Source organism: Polypterus senegalus, chromosome 1 (assembly GCF_016835505.1).
Source record: "Polypterus senegalus isolate Bchr_013 chromosome 1, ASM1683550v1, whole genome shotgun sequence".
Classification (NCBI taxonomy): domain Eukaryota; kingdom Metazoa; phylum Chordata; class Cladistia; order Polypteriformes; family Polypteridae; genus Polypterus; species Polypterus senegalus.
Window position 1 is genome coordinate 140007401 of NC_053154.1, and position 15627 is coordinate 140023027.

Genomic DNA, 15627 nt, shown 5'->3' on the forward strand with positions numbered 1-15627 from the left:
TAGAACATTTTGTTTAAAAATTACATGAATCACAAAGTAATTTCTTTCATGTTTAATCTGATTATATAAATATATTTAATATATATTATTTTTTATATTTACAAGAAAGCGTTTATTTATATGTGTTTGGGATGCAAACATTTAACATAAATGGCATATTACTTCAATTCTTTGTCATTATGTACCTCACATTTGGGTTCATGATTCTTCTTTAGGCCCTGTGATGGACAGGTGCCCTGTCCAGGGTTTGCTCCTGTCTTGCACAGTATGCTTACCGGGATAGGATTCAGCCCAAATGAGACCCTGGTCTGGACTAAGTGGGTTAGGAAATGACAAGACCTGATTCTTTTTTAGGAGGAGTGTGGTGGCACAATGATCTGCTGCTTCACAGACCCAGCATCCTGGGTTCAAATACATACCGTATACCTTGGCATTGTCTGCATATTAATACTCTTCCACTCATACCCAGTCTTCACATTTTTGGGATGTAGGAGGAAAATGGAGTAGCTAACAGATGGTGACCAGGCCACCTATGTTGTTGTGAGGTAGCAGTTCTAAAATGCACACTGCTAGATGTTATTTCTTGAATGTATTTTAAAAACCTTTATTTGTAAAATTCAGTTCATTCACATGAAGTAAAGCATATGAAGACTTATTTGGTTTATTCATGACTTCACATACACCACATCTCCACACAATGTCTTTCTCTTCATAACGCATTCATCTTCCTCTCATTCCATGACACTCCGAGTCCACACATATGGATCTAAATGAATGAAGGTTCTTTGTAGAACTTTCACATGGATGGGTCTTTAGGAACCAAAAATGGTTCCTGTACACCATGGGTCCTCAATCAAAGTCTGGTTGTTTAATTAGAATCAGAAAGCAATTATTGCCAATAATTAAATTGTATGGCTTGCTTTAACTCTGCTATGTCAGGTAATTCTCATATCCTAGATTTTCTTCCCCTTTCTAAGGATATCATCCAAATGATTTCAAGGCTAAAATGGATGAGTAATTCTCAGTCCTTCACTTTTTTCTCTTCACTTTCCTTCCAAGTATTTAATTAAACCCAATAGAGCATGATAAATACACACAGGTGTAAATGGTAAATAGAGAAATGTTGGTTTCTTTTGTCATTTGCAACTTATAGCTAATAAGGAGCAATTAAAAACCAAGACTACAGCTGTTTAAGATTAAAATAAGCAATAAGGGTTCAAAATCTTAACGTGCGAGACATCATCGCTCTGAAGAGCCACTCTGGCTTCTTTATTTTAAACAGTGTGCTTCTCTTTTATCTTCAGATATATACTGTACATGCTGTATACTGTAGATATAAACGTAGACAAATATAGGTATACAAGCTTAATAGTACATCATTGAACAACAGCTTAAGAGAATGTGTTGGCTTCAGAACAATGTTTTTTGATTACTTTGTGCCAGTAGATGTTATCAAATATAAGGGCATATTCAGCTGCCTTAATCTGACACAGACAGGCAAAGGCAGAATCTTTTCACACACAACACTCGTTTAATTATCTTTCCCTGTTGGAACAACTCCACTTCATTCCCAGTTTACAGTACAGTTCTGTCCTTACAATTCAAAGCACAACAAGGTCGTGGTCGTCGTCGTCGTCGTCGTCGTCGTCGTCTCCGTCTCCGTCTCCGTCTCCGTCTCCGTCTCCGTCTCCGTCTCCGTCTCCCTTTCAGTTACACTGCATCTTTTGCCTCCCAACTCCCGCTCTCCTTCAGTAGTGGCTATCGTCCCTTTAACAGGTCCTGGGAGTGTCCCAGGTGATTCATTAGGATTATCTGGAATTACACCCAGGTGTGATGGAAATACACCGCTGGATTCCTCAGCTCCCCCTGGTGGCGGCCAGGGGAACCAACAAGACTATATGGAAGCCTTACTTCCAATCTGGACTGGCAGAACCCGTGGTGACACTGCTGTCCAGTATCCCAAGGGAGGTAATGCCTCACAGGTGCTCTTTCCCCAGGTCCTTCCATCCTGCTAGCATCCTGGGCAAACACCCGGGTTTGACCATCACAATGTCACTGTGAATTACTGTTTTGAATGTTCTGAAAGGTTGAACCTTTTTGCAAAAAAAATGTTTCAGTTGATTCAGTCTCTCGAACATTCTGTTTCTGTCATCACTGCTTCATGATGCATGTACACAGGTTTAAACGAAAGCACGTTAGCTAGAGAGCTGGTGTTTCCTTTGTCATTTCATTATTAAGTAGTGTCTGGTTAAGAAAACAGGCCACAATTAAAAAGCTCAATGCAAGCTGTTCAACACTAAAATGGGAAATTAAGGATTCTAGATTGTAATAAATGAGTTAACTAAAAATAAGGCCAAAAAATAACCATATTGATTTAGTATTAAATGAATGGGTTCTAATTAAGACATTCTTGTTTGGCTGAGCTCTTTATCCAAGGTAACATTTAATTTATTTCACCAATTGAAGCACAGGCAGGTGAAGTGATTTGATCTCTGTAGCTCTCTTTACAACAACAGGTCAGTTTTTTGAAACGGGCCTTTATTGCTTGGGCTTGTGTTACTCACACCGTCACGCCTCCACGCCATGAGAACTACATGGTGAGTAATCAGTACAAAATACATTAGTGAATACAGTACACAGTAACTTGCATACACACACGATGAAATACAAAACATGATACTGTATCTCGTTGGCTGCTTGTCATGAAAAGAGGTCCTTAAATCTTTGAGTCACTTTGATTGTCTGCTTTAGTTTCACACATCTATAGTTTTAACTTTAAATGCAACATAGCAGAGCCTCGCAGTGGCATAGCCTGGGTGGGCAAGGGGGACATCTGTCCACGGGCGCAGCATCCAGGAAGCCCTAAACTGATGTTACAAAATTTTAGAATGAAATGTTTTCCATTCTTAAATGCACTAAGAAGTAAATAAAAAACATTTGCATACTGAGTCCATCACTCCATCAGTATCAGGATATCCTTTTCCTATGTTTTTTGTCTCTTTCTGATTTCGAAGCACATATTAATTCTATATACCCAACAGACAATAATTTTCCCCTCCACTACTCTAACATGCTTGACTCCCACCCAGAAACATTTTTGACATTATTAAACAGGTCGCGTGACTGACATGAGGCATTAGTGTATCATTGTCTAAGTTGTTGCAAACACCATTTCTGTGTGCCAAGTTATTTGTGTTAATGTGTTTGATAGAAAATTGATTGGGCTGTGGTGGAGTATTCCAGTAGATGGCTGCAAAAGTCTAGACGTTTCCTCATTATATTTCCGTACAAATAAATTGTAAGTAATGCAGTTTTTATAAATATATAATTAGTTTGCTTTATAATTTGCTATATACTTTCTTTAAAATCATTTTTAAATGTGGAAAACGATTTTTTTCTTACAAAAACTAATGACGGATTTAGATTATAAAGAACATGAGGAGACCTATTTTCGGAGACTTATATGAAATTTTTTTCTTAAAATACTACTATTTTAAATACATTTTTAAAAATTTTCTTTCCCTTCCCCATTGTATTTTGGCAAACAGGAGGGGGCACGAAATCTTCAGTTGTCCCCAGGTGCTGAAAACCCTAGCTACGCCTCTGAAGCCTCGTGAGAGACATCCGCCCACCTGCGGTCCATGGGGGAGATCTTTCTCATGTTCTCTCGAGAACTCCTAAGTGCATTCTTGCGAGACACATTACTTTATATACATACTAGCTGAAGCCTGCCGTAGCATATGGCGGTGTAAGAATAGAAATGGAAAACGGTGAGAAAGGAATTCAGTATAACAAAGTCTTAGGAAACCACCGTCGCAGTATAACGAAAATAGCAAGGAGCGAAGAGAGAGTACCTTCCTGTAGCAGGCTACGGAAAACATAGACATATATAGATAGACGCCACATTCACTGTGTGGCCCAGTCGACACGATAAGTCAGCGCGTCCGCCCTATTGCGAGTGGTAAAAGTGCCATTTAAACCAATACAGGTAGACGAGGAAACTGGGTTTTCTGATGAAAAAACAATAACGTTTTAAACAGTATTGTTTACATAAAACAGATTTTGGCGAATCGTTTACATGCAATTATTTATATCCATTAAATAATTCCTCCCGTATAAGTAACATTTCTCGGACTGCTTTCTTCCATCTCCAAAAACATTTCTAGACTGTCCTGTTCTTACGCAACACAGTACTAAAGTATTGGTTAATGCCCGAGTCACCTCATGTATAGATTACTGTAATGCTATTCTATCTGTCATCCCACAAAAACGTATCCATCACTTACAATTTATTCAAAATTCTGCTGCCAGGATAATAACCTGCTGTTCTAAATCCACTGAATATACTACACCTATTCTCTGTCAACTTCACTGGCTCCCTGTTAACTACACAATACAATACTAAATACCGCTCTTAACATTTAAAGCTCTCCACAACCTCACTGATCTCTTACAGACTGACACTGGTCTGCAGTTGTACTTTCTGTAACACACAGAAAGTAGGTGGGGCTCTGTGAGTTGGCGGGCAGGGCTCTGTCGAGCATATCTCATGGTCTTAGAGTTGGCGGGCGGGGCTCTATGAGTTGGCGGGCGTGGCTCTCTGTCTTACTTGCGCACACTGTCTTGCGTGCCCTTAGTGAATTATATATATAGATTATCTTAAAGTCACTTAACAATAACAAACGAATTGTAACATGTAAATTTACTATACACATCACATTTTAAATTTAGATATTTTAAACTTAAACTATATATTTATGAAGTTATGTAACCCATCATAAATCAATTATCTGCATCATGAAATTCACATTCAATATTGTTCAACAACATTTACAATCACAGTGTCAGTACTAGCGGGATTTGAACCCCCAACCTCAAGGTCTGAAGTGCTAGGTCCAACACTAATTGGTTAAAGTGAAAAGCTGCAGCTGCTGCCACCCTCCAAGGTGTAACTGAGGAGCCCTGGAGTAATCTATTACATAAAACTATTAAATAAAGCTCAGACTATTACCCATTTTTTAGAAGGCAACATAATTACTTAAACCTGAGGTTCAATCAAAAATATGGGCTGACCTCAAATGAAAAAAGAAAAACATTCCCCCGCTGCTTTCTCCAGGACCATCATAAGCAAACACAATATTAGAGTAACAATGCTTTGAACCCTTTTTCGACACTCTATTAAATCATTTATGGGTGAGTTTAGCATTTCATCATATACAGTATCTATCGTATATAAGAGAAACTAAAGCCTAAAATTCTGTAGTGACCCTATCAATATATATTTTTTTCAGAGAATAATAGACTCATGAGCTATGTGCCTCCAGGTGTCCTTGAAGAGACCTCCTGTCATCAAGTCTCTAAGCAAGGATTTAGATATCAGGCATCAAGGCTCAGCAATGCATTTATCTGCTGATATGGATAGAAAACAGTTTGACTCACCATGCTGCTTTTGTGCTGTTTGGGGAAAAGTCTTTGGTCTCAGTGCTCCTTGATCTGGTAGAATTTGTAATTAATAGCTGAAATCCAAATTATTCATTCCAAACATGAACTTCAAGAAAAAAAAAAAAATTTGCCTCTTAAAGTGTGTACATTAAAAGAAGACGAGACACATAAAGCATATTAATCAGCACTGAGGCTCACTGGTGCTACTGAGTCAGCATGTTAAGAAGCTGAACATCTAATGCAATGTAAATGTGTGTATTTAAGAAATCCTGTTGGGCAAAGTCACTATCTTTGACTTGTGAAAGAAAAAAATCATTGATCAGAGGTGTATGGCATCTTATTGTTGCCCTGTGACATTAAAAAAGGATCACAGACGCTCGCTTGATGAAGCAAAGTGAAAAGACACCCTTGTAATCAGCAGACAATTGAGCTGAAGCCCATCCGCTGAAGGGCGTCCCATTCTGACCTTTCAGACTAATTATCCCTTTGTATGTGTTGCATCCACGGGGCAGACTGACAGCTCCACTTTAGCTGCCTTTTTCTTTCAAACTTCTCTTTTCATAATGACAGTAAGAAGAAGATCAATTGCACCTTTAAAAAAATTGCAGATATTAGAATTGTAGCTTAAAGAATTAAAAAAAAACAAACCTCCATCTTAACATACATCCTTAGGATACAAGCACTATGATTTTTACCAGAATTTGATATCATTTGACAGTTTTTTATTCCTATCAAAAGCACATAAGGGCAGAATTCTAATATGATTTCTAAATGTAATCAGTAGGAAAATAGTTTTATGCTGGTTATGGCATCAGTTAGTCAATCCAACTCCACTGTCACAGTGAAAACCGTTCATTCAATGTGCTCTTTTTAAATAAAAAAAAAGTAGTATAATTCAATTTACTTTCACAAACTGCTTATCTTATAGCCATAAGCAGAAAGAAATTAAACAATGCAAACGTAACAGGTTCTGGTGACCATTAATGTCTGGACATGGATGCATCTGATAGTGCCACTTTCTGTTGCTGCATGAACCACATGGAGGTTGCTCCAAGACAGCCAGTGACCATAATGTAATACAATTCTCAGTATTTTGTAAGAGTACAGATGCAAAGACTAAAATTGTTAAGTTGAACTTTAGTAGGGCTAATTTTGAGCAGATGTGACAAAGTCTAAGTAGGATAGACTGGGATAAGCTTTTAAATGTGGAGACAGTCGAGGAGCAGTGGAACAGGTTTAAAAATGTTTTACATGTAATGCAGGACAGATACATACCTAAATTTGGAAGTAATAGGAAACTAAAAAAACTCCACGATGGATTAATAAAGATTTAAAAAAGAAGTTGCAAAGGAAAAACTGCTGTATAAGGCATATAAGACTAATGACTGCAAAGAGAAGTAGAGCGTATGAGAACATGAGGGCAACCATTAAGAAGGATATCAGAGAGGCTAAAAGACAGTTGGAGAGGAATATAGCAGATAAGGCGAAAGAAGACCCCAAGAGATTCTTTCAGTATTTTAGTAGTAAAAGAACAGTTAAGGAGGAGGTCAAGTTCATCAGGAATAGTAAAGGGGAATTAAAAGATACAGACAATGAAATAGCAGATGCTCTAAACTTACATTTTTCTGAGGTGTTTACAAGTGAGCAAGTGGATAACCTGCCAGAGGTAAACACAACTACTAAGGAGGTACTGAGGGATTTGGAAATTGTAGAGGGAGAAGTGCTGCTCAGATTAAATAAGATGAAATCAAACAAATCACCAGGACCAGATAATATTTATCCTCGTGTTCTTAAGGAGGCTAGTGAGTACATATATAAACCCTTGACACATATTTTTAGGAAGTCACTGTGCACTGGAGAGATTCCAAAGGACTGGAAAATGGCAAATATCATCCCATTATATAAAAAGGGTGACAGGGCAGATCCAAGCAACTATAGGCCAGTAAGCTTAACAAGCATCACAGGAAAATTAATGGAAGGAATTATTAAGGATAAGATTGAGCAACACATGACAAGGACAGGAGTTATTCTGAACAGTCAGCATGGGTTCAGAAGAGGGAGGTCGTGTTTTACTAACATGTTGGAATTCTATGAGGAGGCAACAAAAGGATACGATCAAAGTGGAGCTTATGATATTATTTATCTGGACTTTCAGAAAGCATTTGATAAGGTGCCACATGAGAGGTTGGGCATCAAGTTAAAAGAAGTGGGAGTTCAGGGTGATGTTTTTAGATGGGTGCAGAATTGGCTGAAACACAGGAAGCAGAGGGTGATGGTGCGAGGAACCTCATCAGAACTGGCCGATGTTAAGAGTGGTGTTCCACAGGGGTCAGTGCTAGGGCCGCTGCTATTTTTAATATATATAAATGATTTAGATAGGAATATAAGTAACAAGCTGGTTAAGTTTGCAGATGATACCAAGATAGGTGGATTAGCAGATAATTTGGAATCCGTTATATCATTACAGAAGGACTTGGATAGCATACAGGCTTGGGCAGATTTGTGGCAGATGAAATTTAATGTCAGTAAATGTAAAGTATTACACATAGGAAGTAAAAATATTAGGTTTGAATACACAATGGGCGGTCGGAAAATCGAGAGTACACCTTATGAGAAGGATTTAGGAGTCATAGTGGACTCTAAGCTATCAACTTCCCAACAGTGTTCAGAAGCCATTAAGAAGGCTAACAGAATGTTAGGTTATATAGCACGATCTGTGGAGTACAAGTCCAAGGAGGTTATGCTCAACCTTTATAATGCACTGGTGAGGCCTCATCTTGAGTACTGTGTGCAGTTTGGTCTCCAGGCTACAAAAAGGACATAGCAGCACTAGAAAAGGTCCAGAGAAGAGCGACTAGGCTGATTCCAGGGCTACAGGGGTTGAATTATGAGGAAAGATTAAAAGAGCTGAGCCTTTACAGTTTAAGCAAAAGAAGATTAAGAGGTGACATGATTGAAGTGTTTAAAATTATGAAGGGAATTAGTACAGTGGATGAGACTTGTATTTTAAAATGAGTTCATCAAGAACACGGGACACAGTTGGAAACTTGTTAAGGGTAAATTTCGCACAAACATTAGGAAGTTTTTTTACACAAAGAACGATAGACACTTGGAATAAGCTACCAAGTAGTGTGGTAGACAGTAAGACATTAGGGACTTTCAAAACTCGACTTGATGTTTTCTTGGAGGAAACAAGTGGATAGGACTGGCGAGCTTTGTTGGGCTGAATGGCCTGTTCTCGTCAAGAGTGTTCTAATGTTCTAATGTTCTAATTAACCTTCAACCAATTAGTCTAAAATAATCTCAAGGCAGGGACCTGACATGCTTTAATCTTCTTCTTCTTCTTTCGGCTGCTCCTGTTAGGGGTTGCCACAGCAGATCATCTTCTTTCATATCCTCTCTCACCATATCCAAAAACCTTCTCTTAGGCCTTCCTCTTTCCCTCTTCCCTGACAGCTCTATTTTTAACATCCTTTTCCCAATATGCTCATCATCTCTCATCTGCACATGTCCAAACCAACACAATCTTGCCACTCTGAATTTGTCTCCCAACAGTCCCACTTGAGCTGACTCTCTAATGTACTCGCCATGATTTAATAATGGCAGAAATTCTACTCGTGTTAGAAATTTAAGTGATCTTCCAGGCTTAGAAGACGTTGCACATGTTCTAATGAATGATGAAGGAAGGGTTGTTTGCATCTAATTTTGGGGTAAATGGTAAATGATTGTCCTGTCCAGTAGTGTTATGTTTCACCCAGGGTGTGTTCCTGACTAATATTAATTCTCCCTGTTGTGTATTATTTACTTCAATTTATTATTTTTCTTATGTTAGTAGTATTTATCGATTTTGTTACTACTATTCTGTTTATTTCCTGTGTTCACCTTTGTTCTTTTTGTTTTGTGGGTGGAGCCCAAAGAGGTGGGGTCACCATGACGTCACCACGGAAGGACCGCCCTCTACCTATATATTAGAATCTGGGGAGCAGGTCCTTCAGCAGTTTATTGGTTGTTGTTCTGGAGCGCATTTTAAAAACGTTTTGATTGTTGTAGGCTTTGTAAGTATTGCTCTTCTTCAATTATTCCAGTAATATCCAACTGCAGAGCTGCAGCACTTTGTGTGACTGCAGGTCCAGGCCAGTAGTTTTATGGCAGAAGTTAAAGTTAGGGGTTAGTGTGGTTAGTGTTTAGTATAAATAGTAAGATTAGTGGTAATTTAAGATTAAGGTTTAGTGTGGTTAGTGTGTAGTATAGACATGCAGTGACGTCTCTTCAGCTGGTGTACAGCAGGGTGCTGTGGCTTTGACGTTAAGCCCTTCTTGATTATTCAGGTTTCTTCTGCTTCTGTTTTTGGGTTTACTGATTTACTGATTGGATTTGTTTTCTTTAAATTGCCTTTTTAGGCAAATCAATTTTCCATTATGCTTCTGTGCGCTCCTTTTTGTGATTTTTCCACATAAATATCCTTATTTATAAAGATTCTTTGCTCAGATTATCTTTACAAGAAAGTCGTTTTATGATTTCTCTCCTTTGTGAGACATTCTTGAGATCTCTTGGATTCTATTATTATTTTCTTTCTTTACTTTTAAAGCCAGCGTTCATTTTTTTGGGGGGTCAGTATAGCCTGCTGGTAGTAGTTGGGCACTGGCTTAGTTGGGGGTGAAGTCATTTTTGGACAGGCCAGCAGTGGTCCTCCCCTGCTTGTGTGGCTTATTTTTGAGGCCTCATACCTCTTTTGCCATGTTCAGCCCTCCAAATCATGACAAGTAGGAGATGCACCTTATTTAACCGAGTTCAGTAAAGGAGAGATTTGTTTTTTTCAAAGCTATTGTTTTTCCTAAGCCTGATGTCATAGGAATCCCTCCTGTGATACACCAGGGTTATGTCATCAGGCCATCTGCATAACGTTCAACTGGCACAGCCTCACATCATCTGAGATTAATTTATTGTATATTGCGTGCTTTATTTTGAGGATGTATCGTACATATTTGGGGTACCATTTCTAGCTTTGGCACTTCTCTCTTTGATCCCTGGTTTTGACCTTTTTCTCCCAGTCTTTTATCATCATTTCTTTTCTGTCTTTTTCTGAAGTCAGTACATTTCTGTTGTGCTCTTTCTTATTCTGTGGGCTTAGTTTTACATTAAGTTGTGGTGCATTTCAAGTGATTCTCTTCTCACATGACACTGTATAATCAAAACTCCCATGAGCCTCTGGGAGAGTATGACAGCTGACATCATTATGTGCAATGATGTTTTACTCCAAGACTAGATAAACTAAACCAGATTTTTGGTATTGCTTTTGTTTCTGTACTTAATGGCTTTTTGAGGCTCTGCTTTCTGATTTTTGGTTAGTGATTAGAAGTGATAAAAGATTGGCTAGACTTTTTAACATTTGAACCTGGCTTCTTGTCTCCATTTCCTAGTCCTTTACATAAAACCCTTTTTCCTATTTCACTGAGATAGAACACTTTTCTGTCTTCTGTAGGACCACTGCAGTGAAGCAGAGAGGTCTTTGATAAATGGAAGCATATGATGGAGAAGGCACTGAAATTAGTTTGTTACGTGCAAATTTTAAAAATCAAACATGAAAGTGTTCCTGTCCTATGGCCAAGGTAATGCACAGGTTAAACTTGTGTTTGCTTGGGATAGCATCGCTTACTAGCATCATGGCGGGGAGCTGCTGAGTTTGACTACAAGGATCATACTCAGGTCAGTTTGATCTTCTAAAGTGCAAAATCATAATGAAGGTAAACGTTTGCAATAAATATTTAATGCAAATGTATGTTCATTAATGGTGCGGCACTGCCTTGCAGTTAGGCGACCCGGGTTCACTTCCCGGGTCCTCCCCGTGTCTGCGTGGGTTTCCTCCCACAATTCAAAGACATGCAGGTTAGGTGCATTGGCAATCCTAAATTGTCCTCGGTGTGTGCTGGGTATGTGTGTGTGTGTATGCCCTGTGATGGGCTGGCGCCCTGCCTGGGGTTTGTTTCCTGCCTTGCCCTGTGTTGGCTGGGATTGGCTCCAGCAGACCCCCATGACCCTGTAGTTAGGATATAGCGGGTTGGATAATGGATGGATGTTCATTAATACTTTTCATATGTATGCTTTATATGAAGTGTTTTACTACTGTTTTTAACAATAATACTGAATTTTAACTTACACAGAATGTAATTTACTTCATTATTTCTGTGTGGTTACATCTGTGCATTACTTGTATCAATCAAGGTCTTGCTCAATTGCACACATTAAAGAATTTTAAGAAAAACTGCACCAGGAAAGCTTCAAAGCTGTAATACTGATGCTAGAAAAATACCTTATTGAATACACAATGGGCGGTCGGAAAATCGAGAGTACACCTTATGAGAAGGATTTAGGAGTCATAGTGGACTCTAAGCTATCAACTTCCCAACAGTGTTCAGAAGCCATTAAGAAGGCTAACAGAATGTTAGGTTATATAGCACGATCTGTGGAGTACAAGTCCAAGGAGGTTATGCTCAACCTTTATAATGCACTGGTGAGGCCTCATCTTGAGTACTGTGTGCAGTTGTGGTCTCCAGGCTACAAAAAGGACATAGCAGCACTAGAAAAGGTCCAGAGAAGAGCGACTAGGCTGATTCCAGGGCTACAGGGGTTGAATTATGAGGAAAGATTAAAAGAGCTGAGCCTTTACAGTTTAAGCAAAAGAAGATTAAGAGGTGACATGACTGAAGTGTTTAAAATTATGAAGGGAATTAGCACAGTGGATGAAGACTGTTATTTTAAAATGAGTTCATCAAGAACACGGGGACACAGTTGGAAACTTGTTAAGGGTAAATTTCGCACAAACATTAGGAAGTTTTTGTTTACACAAAGAACGATAGACACTTGGAATAAGCTACCAAGAAGTTTTGTAGACAGTAAGACATTAGGGACTTTCAAAACTCGACTTGATGTTTTCTTGGAGGAAACAAGTGGATAGGACTGGCGAGCTTTGTTGGGCTGAATGGCCTGTTCTCGTCAAGAGTGTTCTAATGTTCTAATGTTCTAATTAACCTTCAACCAATTAGTCTAAAATAATCTCAAGGCAGGGACCTGACATGCTTTAATCTTCTTCTTCTTCTTTCGGCTGCTCCTGTTAGGGGTTGCCACAGCAGATCATCTTCTTTCATATCCTCTCTCACCATATCCAAAAACCTTCTCTTAGGCCTTCCTCTTTCCCTCTTCCCTGACAGCTCTATTTTTAACATCCTTTTCCCAATATGCTCATCATCTCTCATCTGCACATGTCCAAACCAACACAATCTTGCCACTCTGAATTTGTCTCCCAACAGTCCCACTTGAGCTGACTCTCTAATGTACTCGCCATGATTTAATAATGGCAGAAATTCTACTCGTGTTAGAAATTTAAGTGATCTTCCAGGCTTAGAAGACGTTGCACATGTTCTAATGAATGATGAAGGAAGGGTTGTTTGCATCTAATTTTGGGGTAAATGGTAAATGATTGTCCTGTCCAGTAGTGTTATGTTTCACCCAGGGTGTGTTCCTGACTAATATTAATTCTCCCTGTTGTGTATTATTTACTTCAATTTATTATTTTTCTTATGTTAGTAGTATTTATCGATTTTTGTTACTACTATTCTGTTTATTTCCTGTGTTCACCTTTGTTCTTTTTGTTTTGTGGGTGGAGCCCAAAGAGGTGGGGTCACCATGACGTCACCACGGAAGGACCGCCCTCTACCTATATATTAGAATCTGGGGAGCAGGTCCTTCAGCAGTTTATTGGTTGTTGTTCTGGAGCGCATTTTAAAAACGTTTTGATTGTTGTAGGCTTTGTAAGTATTGCTCTTCTTCAATTATTCCAGTAATATCCAACTGCAGAGCTGCAGCACTTTGTGTGACTGCAGGTCCAGGCCAGTAGTTTTATGGCAGAAGTTAAAGTTAGGGGTTAGTGTGGTTAGTGTTTAGTATAAATAGTAAGATTAGTGGTAATTTAAGATTAAGGTTTAGTGTGGTTAGTGTGTAGTATAGACATGCAGTGACGTCTCTTCAGCTGGTGTACAGCAGGGTGCTGTGGCTTTGACGTTAAGCCCTTCTTGATTATTCAGGTTTCTTCTGCTTCTGTTTTTGGGTTTACTGATTTACTGATTGGATTTGTTTTCTTTAAATTGCCTTTTTAGGCAAATCAATTTTCCATTATGCTTCTGTGCGCTCCTTTTTGTGATTTTTCCACATAAATATCCTTATTTATAAAGATTCTTTGCTCAGATTATCTTTACAAGAAAGTCGTTTTATGATTTCTCTCCTTTGTGAGACATTCTTGAGATCTCTTGGATTCTATTATTATTTTCTTTCTTTACTTTTAAAGCCAGCGTTCATTTTTTTGGGGGGTCAGTATAGCCTGCTGGTAGTAGTTGGGCACTGGCTTAGTTGGGGGTGAAGTCATTTTTGGACAGGCCAGCAGTGGTCCTCCCCTGCTTGTGTGGCTTATTTTTGAGGCCTCATACCTCTTTTGCCATGTTCAGCCCTCCAAATCATGACAAGTAGGAGATGCACCTTATTTAACCGAGTTCAGTAAAGGGAGAGATTTGTTTTTTTCAAAGCTATTGTTTTTCCTAAGCCTGATGTCATAGGAATCCCTCCTGTGATACACCAGGGTTATGTCATCAGGCCATCTGCATAACGTTCAACTGGCACAGCCTCACATCATCTGAGATTAATTTATTGTATATTGCGTGCTTTATTTTGAGGATGTATCGTATATATTTGGGGTACCATTTCTAGCTTTGCACTTCTCTCTTTGATCCCTGGTTTTGACCTTTTTCTCCCAGTCTTTTATCATCATTTCTTTTCTGTCTTTTTCTGAAGTCAGTACATTTCTGTTGTGCTCTTTCTTATTCTGTGGGCTTAGTTTTACATTAAGTTGTGGTGCATTTCAAGTGATTCTCTTCTCACATGACACTGTATAATCAAAACTCCCATGAGCCTCTGGGAGAGTATGACAGCTGACATCATTATGTGCAATGATGTTTTACTCCAAGACTAGATAAACTAAACCAGATTTTTGGTATTGCTTTTGTTTCTGTACTTAATGGCTTTTTGAGGCTCTGCTTTCTGATTTTGGTTAGTGATTAGAAGTGATAAAAGATTGGCTAGACTTTTTAACATTTGAACCTGGCTTCTTGTCTCCATTTCCTAGTCCTTTACATAAAACCCTTTTTCCTATTTCACTGAGATAGAACACTTTTCTGTCTTCTGTAGGACCACTGCAGTGAAGCAGAGAGGTCTTTGATAAATGGAAGCATATGATGGAGAAGGCACTGAAATTAGTTTGTTACGTGCAAATTTTAAAAATCAAACATGAAAGTGTTCCTGTCCTATGGCCAAGGTAATGCACAGGTTAAACTTGTGTTTGCTTGGGATAGCATCGCTTACTAGCATCATGGCGGGGAGCTGCTGAGTTTGACTACAAGGATCATACTCAGGTCAGTTTGATCTTCTAAAGTGCAAAATCATAATGAAGGTAAACGTTTGCAATAAATATTTAATGCAAATGTATGTTCATTAATGGTGCGGCACTGCCTTGCAGTTAGGCGACCCGGGTTCACTTCCCGGGTCCTCCCCGTGTCTGCGTGGGTTTCCTCCCACAATTCAAAGACATGCAGGTTAGGTGCATTGGCAATCCTAAATTGTCCTCGGTGTGTGCTGGGTATGTGTGTGTGTGTATGCCCTGTGATGGGCTGGCGCCCTGCCGGGGTTTGTTTCCTGCCTTGCGCCCTGTGTTGGCTGGGATTGGCTCCAGCAGACCCCCATGACCCTGTAGTTAGGATATAGCGGGTTGGATAATGGATGGATGTTCATTAATACTTTTCATATGTATGCTTTATATGAAGTGTTTTACTACTGTTTTTAACAATAATACTGAATTTTAACTTACACAGAATGTAATTTACTTCATTATTTCTGTGTGGTTACATCTGTGCATTACTTGTATCAATCAAGGTCTTGCTCAATTGCACACATTAAAGAATTTTAAGAAAAACTGCACCAGGAAAGCTTCAAAGCTGTAATACTGATGCTAGAAAAATACCTTATTGATCCAGAGGACAAGCAAGATAGATGCATTGACCAAGATGAACAATTTTGCAAATATACACTTCGATAGTACTGTATATACAGTAACAATGAATCACACAGGATTTAATTTGGCTT